The 9,110-nt window shown below is 36.6% G+C and overlaps 1 protein-coding gene across 19 annotated transcripts in view; it reads right to left on the reverse strand.

Annotated features, from left to right (window-relative positions):
• Nucleotides 1-8,872, reverse strand: part of LOC143849679 (uncharacterized) — a 43,639-nt gene extending 34,767 nt beyond the window's left edge. For 13 of the 19 annotated variants that reach the window (XR_013235768.1, XR_013235764.1, XR_013235767.1 and 10 more), the window contains exons 1-2: nucleotides 7,954-8,872; nucleotides 549-794 (exon numbers count right to left, since the gene is read on the reverse strand). The gene's annotated coding sequence lies outside the window, so the exon portion shown is untranslated. Of the gene's footprint in view, nucleotides 1-548; nucleotides 798-7,953 lie in introns of all 19 variants that reach the window. The other 6 variants (XM_077358808.1, XM_077358811.1, XM_077358810.1 and 3 more) reach the window with 3 other exon arrangements.
• Between the last annotated feature and the right edge of the window lie 238 nt (nucleotides 8,873-9,110).

The raw sequence follows: 9,110 nt of genomic DNA on the forward strand, positions 1-9,110 counted from the left end.
AAAAAGAAGAAGAAGAAATGCATTAACATCAGAGCAACGTGATAAGCATTGCTAGGCAATCCCGCAGAAAGGCGTTTCACAGCTAGCTTTTGCATGTAAGAACATCCCCACATCACATAAATTAAATGAATAAGACACGATCACATGCAAAAGCCTACCTCGAAATTGCCTAACAAATCCCTTAAAACCTTTAGCTGAAATTAAAGTAGGACATCCCAATAGAAACTGGAGTATATTGAAGCGCCACTTGATGCTAGCATTCCCCTCTCAAAATAAAGATGGGGCCAAATTTCGAGGCTAAATTATAGGCACCGCCACCGACGTTGTTTCTGCTTTGGGCGGGCCCACATGACCCACACGTGCCCCTTTCATATTAATACTAGTTGCAAATCCATGGCGAGAGGAAAAACTTACATAGATAATGACTTACAAGGCTGCCTTAATTTAATGTTTCTTTAACAAAGCAGTGAGCATAGTAAAAAGAAAGCAAAATGTAGTTGTAACTGTAGTTATAGAAAGGCAGAAGAAAAGAAAGAAATGTCACTAACCTTAGAAAGAAACACCTCTTTTCTCAGAGTGAGTAGGCAAATCCGCAAGCTTTACAATCCCTTATTTCAGTGATGGCAATCCATTTTCTTCTACTGCTTAGATAAGTTCCCAAGGGCTTGTATGATTTTTGGAACAAAGAAAGATGGAGTACCAGAAAAATGAGGAAAACATTGACAGGTGTTGTACAGTACCAATCCTGAGTTGGTTCTTATGTTGTATCCATCAAGCAGTTTTGATCATACAACCTACTAAGAAAAAAGGAAAACCACAATTAGAAAAGATTGTGAAAAAAAATTAAGTTAATTATAAATACTGAAAATAAGGAAACATGGTGCATTAGTATGTAGATTTATTTGTATTGCTGGGGGAAAAAAGAGATGAAAATCTGGCTGCAATTATTGCATGGAAGAGTTTTTAGGCGGAAATGATAAATTAAAGTGTTGCAGTGCTAGATTAAATATCATTGTTAATAAAAGTTGGAACTGCCTTGATTCAAGTTACCTTTTATCAAGTGTAATACAAATAGCCCCATCTTATCAAATTAAACATCTCCTATCCAGGTTCCATATACAACGTTTCTCTATTAAAAAAAAAGAAGAAGAGGATTACCAGCAGAAATAGAAATCAACCCAGACATATCCCATCGAACATGGGCAGGGGAAAAGGGGAGAACCTCCTCTTCTACCTAAAACCCGTTGATACCCAACTGATTTGAAACAATAAAATCTTAAATTCTTTTAGAACCAAATAATGATAAAGAAGAAAATAAAATACAAATAGGAGAAAATAAATTATGGCGACCGTTATAAACCCGAAAGCCTTCCGCCTACTGCAAAGTGAGAGTCGAGCGAAGCAATGGCTGAGAGAGAGAGAGAGAGAGAGAGAGAGAGAGAGAGAGAGAGGTGGAATACGAAAAGCTGTGAAACTGTAAAAGGCAAACCGTCACTGTAAATAAGCGATGGAATATGAAAAGGAGCTTGCAGGAGGCGTGTGATAGAAGGGAAATTACGGGAGGCAATCTATCTAGGAAGAAGTTGTGATAGAAGGGAACGTAGGAGTCGGACGTTAATGCCAATCCTGGACTCTTAGGGTGTGTTTGGCGTACCGTTTGAAATAGCGTTTGAAACGCCGTTTTGCAAAACGGCGTTTTCATGTTTGGTTGGCCAGATCAAAACGGCGTTTTAAACGACAAACAGAGGTATTGTGTGTTTGGTTGCAAATGCCCCAAAACGGAGTTTTAGTGGTAAAATGACCAAAAAGGGCATTGTTTGGTTGGCCTCAATGTAACTCAACTACTCTATCATTAGGCCCAATATTAAAAGGTCATTAGAATCTCATTCAAACACAATTAAAATTAAACATCATTGCCATGAATAGTTATACTATTGTTCACAAAAAATAAAGTTAAAAAGTGGCACAATGAGTAATTTAAATAGCACATAATTCATCACGAATGCGGTCCCGAACCGAACCCATGAAAGCATGATCATGTGCATAGTCAAATGTATCATTCTGATCCATAGCATGATCATAACCCAAATTAACATTAACAGTAGGCATAAATGTATCATCATGGTCAGCTTTATCAAACTCCTCATCATGACTTGCATGCTTTCTGATGTAGTTGTAATCAGTGACATTGATGCTACAATTAGTTGTATCTGGGTGTTCAAATCGAATTTAGGCATTCGGGATAGCAAGGCCCATCTATTTTTCCATACACCAAATATGCGCTCTATAATGTTCCTAAGAGAGGCGTGTGCTTGATTAAATTGCTCATTTGAACTACTTATGGTTGAGTACTGTGGTTCCTGATCCGGGAGAGAGGTGGGGGACGAACCCCCAGCGGCCTCCTGGATCATCCACGCGTGAAGGAGAGCTCTACCGAGGAACTCTCGAAACAGGTGCCACCCTCATAGCCAAGGTTTTAAATCTCGGTTTCGGTTTCGGTTTCGGTACGAAATTTCTGACGAAATCTTGTAAAAATTTCACCGAAATTTCACCGAAATTTTGTACTTCACCGAAACGTTTCACCGAAATTTCCGAAACGTTTCACCGAAATTTTACCGAAACGAAACGTTTCGGCGAAATTTGGTACTTTTCCGACTCACAGTGAATTTTGTTTCGGTTTCCACCGAAACCGAAATATTTCGGCCGAAACGAAACGTTTCGGTTGAAATTTAAAACCATGCTCATAGCATAGCACGGGTGACTATATAAAGAGATACCTCTCGATTCGGGAACAAGTCCGGATTCGAAACGTACCTAAACAAACTCAGAGTCGCCATCCATGGTATACGGCCATGGATCCTTAAACAAATATGCTCTGTATACCATGGACAACCAGAAATGAATGGGTTCGTGCCTGATTACGAATGGAGAAGGTCCGAAGAGCGCCTTCAATTCGTCCGAGTGCAAGCACTTGGTCTCTTATGCCATTTATTATTAGATCCAAAGAATTTTGGGTAAAATCATATGAAATGAGAACAATCCTCAAGAGTCGTCTACCTAAGCATACATTTCCTGAGAATAGAAATAATAAGCATACAAAAGATAAATGGAAGAAATATGCCACCTAAGCATAGCTAGATTATGAGTGACATTCCTAATGAGTGTCTAAGTTCTGGTGGACAAACACATGCACGCTACAGCTAAAAGTATAGGATCTGTACATGAAAGTAAGAAAACACAACAAAACACACAACATAATTCAATTTTATACATGATTGGACAAGACAAATCCTAAAACTCTAACGCAGGACTTGACTCGGACCAGAATGACCATCCATCCTGGCTGCTCTACGTATCCCGGCCTCGGGAAGAATCGGAGTCAACGTAGTTCGATGATCTATTCTAAACTACGATGCTTAACCATCTAGAACCGCTATCCTAGACTCGATCCACTAGACTCGACTGATTTTTAAAAGCTTTTTGTATAATTGCTTAAATTCATGTGAATTGTAATTTTTAGGACTCCCTATATGCCCTAACTAATGCAAGTTGATTAGCCTTAAGCTAATGCAGGTGGGCCCCACATCCTATGTGTAACTAGGCTGTGCATCCTAAAGAAAACCACGGGCTGACTATATGCTTCCTAGTCTAGCCATCAGTTCGACTAAATGTCTAACTGATCGACTCGAGGCCTCCTAACTCTAGGGACACTCACACGACAGGACACACCATATCAATACAAATCAGGACAGCCTCCTAACTCTAAAACACCCTAAACAGCTAGGACAGACTCCTAACTCTAGGGGAAGATCTTTTTGAAAAGGTTTTGAAGAAGTTTTGTATTTTTTTTTTGAAGGTTTGAAATGTTTATTTTTAAAGGTTTGGCTATACTTGGGATAAAGATCTCAAGCTGCACTACGTACCTCGTGGAGGAGGATCAAGCCAACGTAGTTCGGAACATATTCCGAGATAAGGACACTAAACAAGTAGACAAGTGTGATTCATAAACAAGTAAACTAGCGTGCTCACAAACAGGTACACCAGCGTGGTCACAAACAAGTAAACTAGCATGATCACAAACAAGTGAAATGCTAATCAGATAAAACATGTCTAAAAGGGGTATCTGAAAGACTTGAAAAGTCTTCTAAAATGAAGAGAAAGAGATGCTACACAGGACTTTAAACAAGTTCTCCTAAAAAGATGGGCTAGGGATGACTCCTTCATCGCCCTTACAATGAGAAGGGTTCTAAAAAATAATTAGAACATCTAAAAGGCTGGGTAAGCCTACTAAACAATAGAGGGGAGTGCTACTAGGACCGAGCAAGTCCCCTAAAGATGGGCTTGGGCTAACGCCTTCATCGCCCTTTGCAAAGAAAGGGCTACTAGTGTTTAAATGTATAAGCAATTCTCTACCTAAAGAAGGAAGAAGAAGAAGAAGAAAGAAGGTACTACCATGATATGGTGAGTCCTCATAAGGATAGGCTTGGGCTAGCGCCTTCATCGCCCTGACGATGATAAAGGGTTACTAATGCTTTAAGGGTACCTCTAAATGGTTAAACAAATCTCGGAAAGGCCGGGCAAAGAAACATATGTGCTTAAATAAATTTGAAATTTTAAACCTTATTTCTATGCTCACATCAAGAATTCCAAAGGTATATCTTTGAACGGAACAAAACTAATCATTGGATTCTTGGACATGTGTCCCAAATATATAAAAAAATAAAAAATAAAAAATAAAAAAAAATGTGAAACTATGAGAATAAACTACCATCCAAGATTGATCCTCCCATCTATCATCTATGATACTAGATCACATGAAAAATAAAGGTATGTAACGAAATATCATTATCATATTTCTCAAACAGATACTGATATTTATCAACCATTTATAGAAACAAAATCATGGATCACCTATCACATGAAAACCTTTCATTTAAAAAGATACATTCATCGAAACTAAAACATATCCTCTTAAATCTATGATTAGCTCTTTTTACTCTTTTCCAAGTGATTGGGTGTTTGAACCACATGTTAAGTATTCAAACAATTACAATATACCGTATCAAACCTAATATCTTCAGTAAAAATCATCTGGTGTACTCCATGCTCATTTGGCAACACATGAATTATACTTCTTTACTATATAAAAAGAAAAATATCCGCTCAGATCAATGCACATCAGTTCAAATCAGTTCAGTTGGGAACACAGTTCAAACCAATTAGCATAAGTTCAATTCAATTCCAATCAATTCAATTAAGAACATAATTCAGACCAACTTTTGTTGGTTCAATTCAACCTAGATCAGTTCAGGTCAGCTCAAACTAGTTCAACTAATTATATTATCCAGGCCATCCTCAGAGCTTAGTATAACAAATATTAATTCCTCATATCTATCCTAATTGTAAAACAACACTTTGAACTTTCCAACAAATGCTGCACGAGGCAAGAAAATCTTTGTACAGATTCAATATAAGGATCTATAAGTGAGAACATTTTGACTTCAACCATGCAAGAGATGAAAAGTACGTAACAGGTTAACAAAACTAAGAGTCATGGTGACATCATGAAGGTTACAAGTTCAATAAGATATGACAATTATGTCAAGATATACTTGTATAGGATTACACTCTCTTCTACATTCTCTGAGATTCCAAAAACCATCATTTTTTTTTACAAGGGTTCGATGCATGAGATAAGCAATTTTGAGCTGTTCTTCTCAAACCGCCACTTTATGGCAGGTGAATTCATCATATCTTGTTTTGCATGCCCATGAGAGTCAAACAAAAACAAGGCTATTAAATTATTTTATTTTTTTTTTTTAAAGAAATTGACTACTCGAGCTATTAAGCTACAGGCCTCAATCATTTCTCTTCTTATTCCTATTCTTCAGTGTGATAGAAAGTAGTAACGCAAGCAAGCAAAAGTAATGACATACTGAGACACTCAGAACATGAAATATTAACTCAAGTGCAAGCACCGTCATTCAAGAAGAAAATTGACCAGTTCAAAAGATGAAACAAATCAAAAAATTTCATCACACAAACATCTCTCACCTTATTTGTTGAGTCTAAAACAATACTTAGCCTCAACACACATCTGTATTTTTCAACAGCAATACACATGCCAATATTAAAAGGGATGAATATATCAAAATTTCCTTTTCCAAATGACTTACAGATTACCACTGTTTTCCATGCAACTAAAATAAAGACTGATTGATTATGAGTCCCCTAACACAGAACAATTGAACCTGATACTCCTATCAAACAAGGTACATCAATTAAATTTGGTACCCTCATCACAACAGAGGGTATCCACCACATCATACAAATATTAACCTCACATGCCCAGATACCTCCCATGCCCAAAGTAATAGCATTGTCACAAACCATGCTTCTTTAATTATACTTCTCATCCTTATCTTTATTAATCTTGTGAACAGAATTAGCTACAGGGTTAACAAATATAACTTATACAACTAACAGACAAGGCCGGGCTAATATTCACTTTAAAAGACTTTGAGAGAAAAACTCAAAGAATAACCCCTAGTAATGACCACGGGAAACGAAATATGAGCAACCCTTGATAAATTTGACAAATTAATTTCATATAAATACAAATAAATGAGCAATTAGGACAGTTTTGGACATGGAATACATGGAAACTACAAGCGAATGGGCAGACTTGGTACCATAGAAAACAGAGCTGAACTACAAATGAAGGAGCGGAATCATGGGCTGATTTGTGCCAAAAAACAGGGAGCATAACCATGGACTGAATTGTGCCCAAAAACAGGTCCATGGCGAAGTAGGAGTAGTATCCAATCATCAGGCTGGTAAATACATAAATTGTATTCAATGTAATCATCATTTCAAATCAACCAGAATTATACACAAGCGAGATAAACCGACAAATACAATCATGACCAAAGCATACAGCTCAGAGTTATTTTCCTTATTATTATTTTTTTTTTTTGGAACCAAAACTGGACATAAAGGCTATCAAGATTTTGCTACAATTAGCAAGCTATCCTTGCCTTGTTCAAAGCACCGTGAATATCATTACAATTTTCAAAAGGCTCCCATAAATCTGATCATAGAAGGGAAAACATATGACTTTACCAATACCAAAGCATTCTTATGCTAATGACACCTCTCTTGCCTAAGTATGACATGTGGCATAACCAAAGAAAAACAGGTTTGATTTTGTGTAAGAAGTGACATTGATGGTCATGCTGGTATCCTTTCACAATTCAATTCATCGTATGGACATGAGATTACGAATTTTAGAGGCTTAAATATGAGGTTGGGTCTTCAAAATGTCTTTCCCCAGAGAGACAATTTTCAATGAATTTGGTACTCACTGCTTCATAATCTAATGGACCAACCGATACATAGTGACATAAAACCGAAGAACACATGGAGATGGCTTCAAATTAAGTGTTTACCTTGACTTATTCACAAAAAAAAAAACATCCATATATCCCACAGGGGATAACAAGAGGAAATTATCACAAATTACAAAAATATTACCATAGAATTCAAACAAGAGACTAATCATTTCACTTCAATTTTTTAGCATTCTAGACTGGAAACCTTCATAAAATCTCATACTTCAACAAGATTCATATAAACAATGAGGAAAATAGATCAAATCAATTCATCATTTACAATTTGTATTATTGTTATAACCACATGAATATTAATCAAGCATAAATTCTTATTTTAAAAATCAAGATCTGTATCTCACGCTAGTCAACAACAGAACATTCATTTGAGATACTAAAAATATGGAGCTATAGGTATCAAATCATAGATCGGTGAAACCTTGATTATAATAGAACAGATCAGCAGGAAGAAATATCTAATACATAACAAGCTAAACATCATCTAAAAAACAGAAGACAGATATAATCATATAAACTTTAAATAATGAAGAAGTGTGGATCTTACCTGAATTAGGGATAATCAACAGAGGATAAGATGAAAACCCTTACAAATAGCGAAAATCATCAAATCTTCTCCTTCAAACCCTTCTCATTTGCAATTAAGGTTTCTTCTTGTGGAAGACAATTTAGTCTGAACTCCGATAATCAGGCCGGAATTTCTGCTCGAGAAGGAGAATTTGATCGGAGAAGATGAATATCTCTCTCTCTCTCTCTCTCTCTCTCTCTCTCTCTCTCTCTCTCTCTCTCTCTCTCTCTCTCTCTCTCTCTCTCTCTCTCTCTCTCTCTGTTTTCTTCCTTGAAGAACTTCTTTTACCTTCAAATCTGAACAATCAATTGAACATTCCTAGCCTTTGCTTTTACTTTCCTTCTTTCTTTGCTTTTATCTTTATTCTAGCTTAGATTAGCTAGATCAAAACAAAAAATCTTCAAAATCCGATTCCTATTAGCAGAAAGAAACTGAATCTCATTAGATTCTAGGATTTCTAAAGGTTTAAAGCTAGAGAGGGAGAAGATCTAGGAATTGTAGCTTTAGCTTTAGGGTTTGAGAGGTAATAGATTCGAAAGATGATGAAAAACAGGGGAATCAACGAATCTAGTAACTAATAGAGGAGAAATCAAGGTTTAGAAGAGATTATGAACTAGCCGGAGCTCAACGGAGCTTACCGGAGAAGACGAACTTGATCGGAGTTAGGGTTCTTTACGAAGAAAAGAAACAGATCTAGGTTTTGATAGTGTTTTAAAAGAAAAGATAGAAGAAGTTAATGAAGAAGAATAACAAGGTGATGTTCAGTCAGAGCTTGACCGGAATCTGGCCGGAGTTAAGCTGGAGAAGATGATGAGAGGAATGAGGGTTTTGAGTTTTTCTCTAAACTTCAAAGCTCTGCTAGGGTTTCGGATTTGGGGAAAAAGAATCATAAAAGAAAAAAAATCCTCCTCTAAACGAAGCCTCTTGTCATGTATTCATAGGGAAAACATGCTTAATTTTCATCCCCCCTATCGTTACAAAGACAACCCTTATATATAAATTTGACCTGGTTTGGTTTCAAATAGGGTGGTCCGCAAAACAATTGGTATACTGAAAAATTAGAAAATAAATTCGTGCCCCTTTAAATGTCTAAGGACACCTTCCTGCTGCTATTTAAACAAAAAATTACTCTGACA

The sequence above is a fragment of the Tasmannia lanceolata genome, unplaced genomic scaffold, assembly GCF_043159265.1.
Source record: "Tasmannia lanceolata isolate RefF3 unplaced genomic scaffold, GAP_Taslan_0.1 ptg000018l, whole genome shotgun sequence".
NCBI classification, from domain to species: domain Eukaryota; kingdom Viridiplantae; phylum Streptophyta; class Magnoliopsida; order Canellales; family Winteraceae; genus Tasmannia; species Tasmannia lanceolata.